The following is an 11,097-nucleotide window of genomic DNA, read 5'->3' on the forward strand; positions in this document are numbered from 1 at the left end:
AACAACCTACCTGGGAATCAGCACCAGAAGGACCCAATTTGCTTGTGAGTGGCAGAGGAAGTGATTAAAATCCAGCTGAGAGCTGAGCAAGTAGCATTGTTCCCTCTCACACACCTCCCCCATATATAGCATCACAATGCAGCGATTAGGGTTGCCCTGACCTGGTGCATAAGCCTCTGTCCCTTACTATGTAACAGGTGCGCCAAAGACAAAAAACATGGCCCAAATGATAGAACATATCAAAGATCCAGAAAACATACAACTAAACAATGAAAAGATAGCCAACCTATCAGATGCAGAGTTCAAAACACTGGTAATCAGCATGCTCACAGATATGGTTGAGTATGCTCCCAAAATAGAGAAAAAAGTGAAGGCTATGAAAAGTCAAGAAAAGGAAAATGTACAGGGAACCAACAGTGAAGGGAAGGATACCAGGACTCAAATCATGGTTTGGAGCAGAAGGAAGAAAGAAACATTCAACTAGAAAAGAATGAAAAAAACAGGAAGTCAAAAAATGACTTCTAGGACAACTTTCAATATTCCAACATCTGAATCATAGGGGTGCCATAAAGAGAATAGGAAGACCAAGAAATTGAAAACTTATTTGAAAAAATAATGAAGGAGAACTTCGTTAATCTAGCAAAAGAAATAGACTTCTAGGAAGTCCAGGAAGCTGAGAGAGTACTGAGCAAGTTGGACCTATGAAAGCACACACCAAGGAATAACATGATTACATTATCTAAGATGAAAGATAAGAAGGAAATCTTAAAAGAAGCAAGAGAAAAGCAGAGAGTTACCTACAGAGGAGTTCCCATAAGACTATCAGCTGATTTATCTAAAGAAACCTTGCAGGCAAGAAGGGGCTGGAAAGAAGTATTCAAAGTCATAAAAGGCAAGGACCTATATCCAAAATTACTCTGTCCAGCAAACCTACCATTTCGAATGGGAGGGCAGATAAAGTGCTTCCCAGATAAGGTCAAGTTCAAGGAGTTTATCATCACCAAGGCCTTATTATATGAAATGTTAAAGGAACTTATCTAAGAAAAAGAAGATAAATAATACAAACAGCAAAATGACAACACACTCATCCTATCAACAACTGAACCTAAAATATCAAAACCAGCAAAATTGAACTAAGCAAACCACTAGGACGGAAACAGATTCACAGAAATAGAAGTCACATGGAGGGTTATCAGTGCAGAGGGGGAGGAGAGAGAATGGGGGAAAAGGTACAGAGAATAAGAATCATAAATTGTAGGTCAAAATAGACAGGGGGATGTTAAGAATAGAATGGGAAATGGAAAAGCCAAAGAACTTATATGCACAACACATGGACATGAACTAAGATGTGGAAATGATGGTGGGAGGGGCGTACAGCACAGAGGAAAATGAAGGGGAGAAGAAATGGGACAACTGTAATAGTATAATCAATAAAATATGTTTTAAAAATAAAATTATAAGAAAAATGTCAAAAAATAAATAAACTTTAAAAGGAAGTAAAACAAAAAAAGTGGTAGATGTTAAAGAAAAAATAGTGTGCATCTGGTAATACAAAAAAAGAAAACATATAAACTCATCCAATATCAAAGAATTGAAAAATAGAGGAACCAGAAATTGTCCCTTCCTACCTATCAAATTGGTACTTTTAAAGATAGGAGCCCTGGCTGGTATAGCTCAGTGGATTGAGCATGGGCCTGTGAACCAAAGTATCACGGTTCGATTCCCAGTCAGGGCACATGCCTGAGTTGCAGGCCAGTTCCCAGCATGGGACGCATGAGAGGCAACCATACATTGATATTTCTCTCCCTCTGTCCTTCTCTTCCCCTCTAAAGATAAATAAATAAAGTATTTTTTTAAAAGATAGGATTATATCTAGTACTATTGAGAAAATGAATAAATAGAACCTCAAACACTATTGGTGGGAACATAACTTGGCAAAATCTTTGTAAAGACAGTTTAGCAACATCTATCAAATGGAATCCACTTTGTCTTTGATACAGCAGTCCTGCTTCTGAGAGCCTGTTTTACAGCAATACCAGCATATGTGTAGAAATGTAAGTATGTGAAATATAAGTAGGTAAAATATTTACCCTTCTGTTGTATTTAAATTTAAATAAGCTGAAAGCAACTCAAGTATCTATAAACATAAAAAATAATTGAGTAAATTGTATGTTACTTCTATGTGATATTATTTAACCATTATTTAGAATAAGACAATAGATTTATGGGTAATGACAAATATAAATCTGCACTGCACAGAGTTAGGAAAAATAATAAATCACAAATTCATAATATTTATGTGTATTTATGTGCATGTACATTTGTGTACACACATACATGTGTGACTTTATATTTATGTATTGATTGAAAATTTTACTCTAAATGGTAAAAAGTCATTTTACTGGATATGGAAGAAGAATTAAATAGAGGGATTGGAGAAAAATTGGGTAGAGAGTAAGAAAAGATTACTCATTTACTGCCTGAGTAATTTTAAAAACATTTTTAAATGAAAAGCAAAAGATATCAAAACTGAACTGTTTTAGTATCTGTTTTTACCCATCCTTATTGGGGTTACAAAATTGTGTATCTGACCTGCTCAGTTATCATAGCTCACGTAACTTGGGGTATAATCAAGGTTTGTACACAGTTTCTATCCCTACCTGCCTGTTTTATTGCTGGGATTATGCAATTTTACACAATTGTGACCCATTAATTTTACTACTTTTCTAAGAAAAGTCAAATTTTGTTGCATCAATTCCCCAATTTTCACTACTTACTTCTGAGTATAAATTAGTCATAACTATCTACACAGAGCAAGGTGTCAAATAATTATTTAGAAATGTATATAATTTCAAGCTTTTGCACCAGTATTTTGTCTACCAATTGTACATATTGTTACAGTTACACATCCATTTCTGTAATTGCTAATCAGTAAAGGAAGCAGAGACACATTACATTATCTGAGATCATTGTGCCAGGTGTAGAAGTCTATTTCATTTATACTCAATGCTTTGAATATTGTATATTTATAGACTAATTTCAAACTGAAATGATCTTCAAAAAGAATCTGCTTATAAATGTTCATCATTTGGGAAACATTTATTGAAACCCTTCTCTATGTAAGTATGTCCTAAGTGTCCTATAAATATTATGAGCAAAGAAGGGTAACCCCTGACATTATGCATGTTTAAATTCACTCAAGGATATAAGATTATTAATATCTGAGGGCAACCCTTTCTTAAAATACAATAGTTGTTTTTAAAATACTCATTGAGATTATATAAGGGAAAGTGCAGAGAACTGTACTTGAACAATAATAAAATAAAATTTAAATTTAAAAATATTCATTGAAGTTGTTACAGGCTGGGAAAATTCTAATCCCTTGGAATACATCAGAAAAAAATTAAAAACTTTTGGGGGATGCTGGGAAGATGGCGACGGAGTAAGACAGAGCTGATGCCAGCTCCTGTACTCATGGGTGAAAATCCTGGCAGATCTATAGAGAAACAGCACAATAAACCATCGGTTACCCAGCATTTATGAAATTAAAAGACCAGAGATTGTGACCGACGCTGAAACACCAGACAGCAGCAGAGTCAGCTACAGAGTCAGCTGGGACACACGCGGCCCCTGTGTTGCCGCTAGAGCAACAGGCCTGGGAGCCGGGGATTCAGGTATGGGAGCCAGACACTCCAAGCCCCTGTGACGGTCCTCGGTGACAGAGTAGTCAGGAACTGGAGCTGGGACATTCTCGGCCCCTGTGCCGATGCCATAGCCACAGGTCTGGATGCTGGGGAGTCAGGTACAGGAGCTGGGAGATTCTAAGCTTCTGTGCCACTGCCATAGAGACAGGACTAGACACTGGGGAGTCAGGTACGGAAGACTGGACACTCCAAACCCCTGTGACAGCCCTAGGCGGCAGAGGAGCCAGCTACGGGAGCTGGGACATTCCCACCCCCTGTGCCGCTGCCTTAGTAACGGGCCTGGGCACTTGAGGAGGCGGCTACTAGAGCCAGGACATTCAGCAGTGGTAGGTGACCAATGCAGGGACCAGCGCGAGGACCAGCGTGAGAGTAAGTGGAGAAGAAGAACATCAAGAAACTTCAAGGAGTCTGCACCACTGAACTTCACAAGGATCGTACCACAGAAGTTCACACCATAAAACCAGGGTTTCAGAACAGATCAATTTTAGAGCAGAGACTAACAAGAAAATTCTCAAACAATGGGAAGACAAAGAAACAATCCTCAAATGAAAGAAAAGCAGAAACTTCAGAAAGAATGTTAGAGGAAATAGAGGCTGATCAACTATCAGATAGTGAATTCAAAGCACTGGTTATCAGGAAGTTCAAAGAGCTCACAGTGAACTACCAGAAACTACAGGGAAACTACAATGATCTCTCTGAAAACTACATCAACATGAAAAAGGAAACGGAAACTATCAGAAAGGGACAAAAGGAAATGAAGAATACAATTTCCGAATTGAAGAACACAGTAGAAAGTTTCAAAAGTAGGATGGATGAAGCGGAGAATAGGATTAGTGAGTTGGAGGACAAGGTAGAAAGCATCTCACAGAAAGAGCAAGAAAATGAAAAGAGGCTCAGAAAGAATGAAGAGGGATTAAGAGAAATGCAAGACAATATGAAACGTAATAATATCCGAATAATAGGAATACCAGAAGGAGAAGAAGAACAAGGGATAGAAAACGTATTTGAAAGAGTAATGAGAGAAAATTTCCCTAATTTGATGAGAGAAAGTCACACAAATCCAGGAATCACAGAGAGTCCCAATCAAGAGGAACCCAAGGAGGCCCACTTCAAGACACATCATCATCAAAATGGCAAAATTCCAAGACAAACAGAGAATCTTAAAGGCAGCAAGGGAGAAAAAAGAAGTAACATACAAGGGAGCCCCAATAAGTTTAGCTACTGACTTCTCAATGGAAACACTTCAAGCAAGCAGAGATGGCAAGAAATATTCCAAGTAATGAGAACGAGAGGCCTACAACCAAGGCTACTTTACCCAGCAAGGCTCTCAATCAAGATAGAAGGCCAAATAAAGAGCTTCCAAGACAAAAAAAGCCTGAAAGAATACGCCTCCACCAAACCAGCTCTACAAGAAATACTAAAAGGACTGCTTTAAGGGAAGGAAGGATAAGAGGGAGACAGAGAGGAATACAGGTACAAAAATGGCAATGAATAAGTACCTATCAATAATAACCTTAAACGTAAATGGATTAAATGCTCCAATCAAAAGACACAGAATAGCTCAATGGATAAGAAAGCATGACCCTCACATATGCTGCCTACAAGAGACCCACCTCAGGACAAAAGACCATCACGGACTAAAAGTGAAAGGCTGGAAACAAGTTTTCCAAGCAAACAGACAAGAAAAAAAGCTGGGGTAGCAATTCTCATATCGGACAAAATAGACTTCAAAAAAAAGGGCCATAAAGAGAGACCCGGAAAATCACTTCATTATACTCAAGGGAAGAATCCACCAAGAATACATTACCATTGTAAACATATATGCACCAAACCTAGGGGCACCCAAATATATCAAGAAAATCTTAGAGGACTTCAAGAAAGATATTGACAGCAACACAATTATAGTAGGGGATTTTAATACGCCACTATCAAAAATGGACAGATATTCCAAACAAATTATCAACAAAGATATAGTGGCATTAAACAACACCCTAGATGAAATGGACTTAACTGATATATATAGAGCCCTTCATCCCAAAGAAGCTAAATACACATTCTTTTCAAATGCACATGGAACATTTTCAAAGATAGACCACATGATAGGACACAAAAAGAGCCTCAACAAATTCTAAAGTATTGAAATCATACCAAGCATCTTCTCTGACCAAAAGAGACTGAAATTGGAAACCAACCCCAAAGAAAAAAACCCAAAGCACCCAAAATCATGGAGACTGAATGGTATGCTATTAAACAATGAATGGGTCAAGAATGAAATTAGGGAAGAAATCAAAACGTTTCTGGAAACAAATGAAAATGATCTCACAAGGACCCAAAACTTATGGGACACAGCTAAGGCAGTCCTGAGAGGGAAGTTTATAGCAATACAGGCCTACCTAAAGAAGATAGAAACATTTCAAACAAACAACCTAACCCTATGCCTGCAAGAACTCGAGGAGCAACAAGAAAGACAGCCCAGAGCAAGCAGAAGGAAGGAAATAAGCAGGATTAGAGCAGAATTAAATGACATAGAAACTAAAAGCACAATTTTAAGGATCCATGAATCCAGGAGTTGGTTCTCTGAGAAGATAAACAAAATAGACAAGCCTTTAAGTAGGCTCATCAAGAAAAGAAGAGAGAGGACACCAATAAACACAATCAGAAATGAAAGAGGAGAGATTACAACTGATACCACAGCAATAGAAGGGATTGTAAGAAATTACTATGAAGAACTGTATGCCAAGAAATTTGAAAACCTAGGGGAAATGGACACATTTTTAGAAAAATACAATCTTCTAAAACTCAGTGAAAAAGAAGCAAAAAATCTAAATACACCAATAACAGCAAAAGAAATTGAAGCAGTAATCAAAAAACTCCCATCACACAAAAGCCCTGGACCAGATGGGTTCACAGGAGAATTCTACAAAGCATTTAAGGAAGAGCTAACCCCTATTCTCCACAGACTATTCCAAAAAATCCAGAAGGATGGAAAACTCCCAAATTCTTTTTATGAAGCAGCATCATCTTAATTCTAAAACCAGATAGAGACACAACAAAGAAAGAAAACGTCAGGCCAATATCGCTGATGAACACAGACGCTAAAATCCTCAACAAAATATTGGCAAATTGCATGCAGCAATATATTAAAAAGATCATACACCATGACCAAGTGGGATTCATCCCAGCCATGCAAGAATGGTTCAATATTCGCAAATCAGTAAATGTAATACATCACATAAACAAAAGCAAAGACAAAAATCACATGATCATGTCAATAGATGCAGAAAAAGTTTTCGATAATGTACAACACCCATTTATAATAAAAACACTCAGCAAAGTGGGAATACAGGGAACATTTCTCAAAATAATAAAGGCCATATATGAGAGACCTACAGCCAATATCATACTCAATGGGCAAAAACTAAAAGCTTTTCCACTAAGATCAGGAACAAGATAAGGATGTTCACTTTCACCACTTCTATTAAATACAGTATTGGAAGTTTTAGCCACAGCGATCAGGCAAGAAAAGGAAATAAAAGGCATCCAAATAGGGAAGAAGGAAGCAAAACTGTCACTGTTTGCAGATGACATGATAGTGTACATGGAAAATCCTATAGACTCTACCCAAAAACTGCTCAAACTAATTAATGAATTTGGCAAAAAACAGCGGGTTACAAAGTCAATATCCAGAAAACAAAGGCATTTTTGTATACCAACAGTGAATCAGCAGAAGCAGGAATCAAGGAAAAAATCCCATTCGATATAGCAAAAAGAAAAATAAAATATCTGGGAATGAACCTAACTAGGGAGGTAAAAAACCTGTATGCAGAAAACTACACCGCCCTGAAGAAAGAAATCAGGGAAGACACAAACAAATGGAAACATATACCATGTTCATGGATTGGCAGAATTAACATCAACAAAATGTCCATACTACCCAAAGCAATACACAGATTCAATGCAATATCTATTAAAGTACCAATGGCATATTTCACAGACATAGAACAAACACTTCAAAAATCTATATGGAACCATAAACGAGCCCGAATAGCAGCTGCTCTTTTGAGAAAGAAGAACAAAGTAAGAGGGATCACAATACCTGATATCAAACTGTATTACAAGGCCACTGTAATCAAAACAGCCTGGTACTGGCATAAAAACAGGCACATAGACCAATGGAACACAACAGAGAGCCCAGAAATCAACCCAACTCTCTACAGTCAATTAATATTCGACAAAGGGGGCAGTAACATAAAATGGAGTAAAGATAGCCTCTTCAACAAATGGTGTTGGGAGAACTGGACAGCTACATGCAAAAAAATGAAACTTGAGCACAGACTTACACCATACACCAAATAAATTCAAGATGGATAAAAGACTTAAATGTAAGCCATGACACCATTAAAGTCCTAGAGGAGAACATCGGCAAGAAAATCTCAGATATTCCACACAGCAACTTTTTTACTGATATGTCCCCTAGAGCAAGGAATGTAAAGAAAAGAATAAATAAATGGGATCTTATAAAAATAAAAAGCTTCTGCGTGGCTAAAGAAAACAGTATTAAATTAGCAAGACAACCAACTGTATGGGAAAACATATTTGCCAATGATACCTCAGACAAAGGTTTAATCTCCAAAATATACAAAGAACTTACACGACTCCACTCTAAGAAGACAACCAACCCAATTAAAAAATGAGAAAAGGACTTGAACAAACACTTCTCCAAGGAGGACATACAGAACATTCAGAGACACATGAAAAGATGCTCAATATCACTAGCTATCAGAGAGATGCAAATTAAAACCACAATGAGATACCACTTTACACCGGTCATGATGTCTATCATAAACAAAGCAACAAACAACAAATGTTGGAGAGGTTGTGGGGAAAAGGGGTCCTTAGTCCACTGTTGGTGGGATTGCAGAGTGGTACAACCATTATGGAAAACAGTATGGAATTTTCTCACAAAAATCAAAATCGACCTGCCTTTTGACCCAGCAATTCCACTGCTGGGATTATATCCTAAGAATCCTAAAACATCAATATCAAAGAACCTGTGCACCACAATGTTCATAGCAGCACAATTTACAATAGCCAAGAGTTGGAAGCAACCTAGGTGCCCATCAGTAAATGAATGGATCAAAAAATTGTGGTATATATACGCAATGGAATTCTGTGCTGCAGAGAGAAAGAAGGAGCTACTACCTTTTGCAACAACATGGATGGAACTGGAAAGCATTATGCTGAGTGACATAGGCCAGGTGTTGAAAGACAAATACCATATGATCTCACCTTTAACAGGAAGCTAAACAACAAAATAAACAAGCAAGCAGAAAAAAAAAAAAAAAGACACTGAACTAGAGAACAAGGGGACAGTGACCAGAGGGGAGAAGGAAGGGAAGTTAAGGGGAAAAAGGGGGAGGGATTTGGAGGAACAAATAGGAAGGACACAGGGACGAGAACTAAGGGTGGTGGAAATGGGAGGGAGGTGGGGAGCAAGGGGCGGGGGAGGCTGGGATGGGAGAAATAGACAAAAAACTGTACTTGAAAAATAACTAAATAAAATTAATTTAAAAAAAGAAAAAAATTAAAAACTTTTTTTCTCCATAGAGCTCATATTGTCCTGGAAATAAAAAATTATAATACCACTTAGATTATATAACAAATTAGATTATAAGTGCAATAAAATTTGCTGGAAAGAGGAACTGAGCATCGAGTTCAGGCAGGAGGACAGTACAGGCTGTAGTGTAGTGGAACATGGGGTGCAGTTTTAAGTAGGGTGGTGAGGGAAACCCTCAGTGGGAGGTTGACTCTAGAGAAACACCTGAAGGAGCTTGAGGGAGTTAGTTATGCAATTCCACACTGAGAAGCAGTGGAGATGATATCCAAGGACACTGTGTTCCTGGAGTGTCTGATAAACAGCAAGGCCAGAGAGTAAATGGTTGTCATAGAAAAAAACAAGTGGATGTGAAAGAGGTAAGACCAAATCACATAGTCCCCTGTAAGTCAATGTCTTTGATTACAAAGACATATACATTTACTCTGAGGGGAAAAAAATCATACAGTGATTTGAGCCAAAAAGGAAAATTGTATGAAACCATGTTTAAAGGAATCATTGTGAATGCTGTCTTAATGACAGACCATCAGGGAACAGGAATAAAAGTACAGAGTCCAGTTAGGTTGTTGTACTAATTCAAAAGAAATCTGATGCTGTTTAGGCCAGATGATAGGGAAAGTGGTGAAAAGGGGTTCGCTTTCTGGACATGTAGTATAGATAGATTTTACAAAATTCCCTGGGAATTGAATGAGAAGTGTGAGAGAAAGGAGTCAAGGCTGTTGGCCAGAACAATTGAAAAGATTGAGTTCTTCAAAATAGATAAGGGAAACCATGAACAAAACAGATTAATAGGGCATATCAGAAGTTCAGTTTTGGACTTACTGAGTTCATAATGTCTATTAGACATTCAGGTGGAGATAGTTTAGGGAGAGCATGATACTCTAGAATTCAGACATGGGGTCTGGACTGTAGATACACATTTGGGAATCACCAGCATATAGGTGCTTAAAAGCAATAGATCTCGCTATAGAAAAGAAAATGACCAAGAGTAAGCCCTGGGCACTTGGACACTGAAAGATCAGGGAGAAGAGAAGGAACAAATAAGATACTGAGAAGGAGCAGAAAGTAAAGAGGGAGAAAATCAGAAGAACAGGTTCTCCAGAAGCCAGATGAAGAAAGTATTTCAAAGAGAAGTGATCAATTGTTTCACATTCTGTCATTTGCCTAAGTAACATAAAGACTGAAGTGTTATCATTTCATGAAGCCCAGGTGCCTGACAAAGGCCAATAGGTGCCTTGACAAAGGTAGTTTGGGTCATGTGGTAAAGGCACAAGCATGGCTGAGTGAATGTCAGGAAGAATGGAAGGTGGGCAAAGGACTATTTCGAGAAGGCTGGCTAAATAAAGAACAGAGAAATGAGAAGGAAAATGAAAGGAAATAGGGGTTAAGGGATATATATATATGTTTTTACTTTATTTTTTACACTGTTATGGATAGCCCCACCCCCCTCACTTTGCTCACCTCTCCTCTACCCTCATCTCCCCACTGCCCCTGCCACTATGCTGTGGCCATCACCACTCTGTTGTCTGTGTCTGTGGGTTATTCATATATGTTCTTTGGCTAATCACCTTACCCTCTTTCATCCAATTCCACCTTCTCCCCCGACACCCCAACAGCTGTCAGTCTTACATATATCCATGCCTCTGGTTCTATTTTGTACATCAGTTTATTTTGTTCATTAGATTCCACATATAAATGAGATCATATGGTATTTGTTCTCTACCAAAGGACTCATTTCACTTTGCATAATAATCTCTAGGTATATCCATGCTGTCACAA

The sequence above is a fragment of the Artibeus jamaicensis genome, unplaced genomic scaffold, assembly GCF_021234435.1.
Source record: "Artibeus jamaicensis isolate MK-2021 breed Jamaican fruit bat unplaced genomic scaffold, CSHL_Jam_final contig_559, whole genome shotgun sequence".
Taxonomy (NCBI): Eukaryota; Metazoa; Chordata; class Mammalia; order Chiroptera; family Phyllostomidae; genus Artibeus; species Artibeus jamaicensis.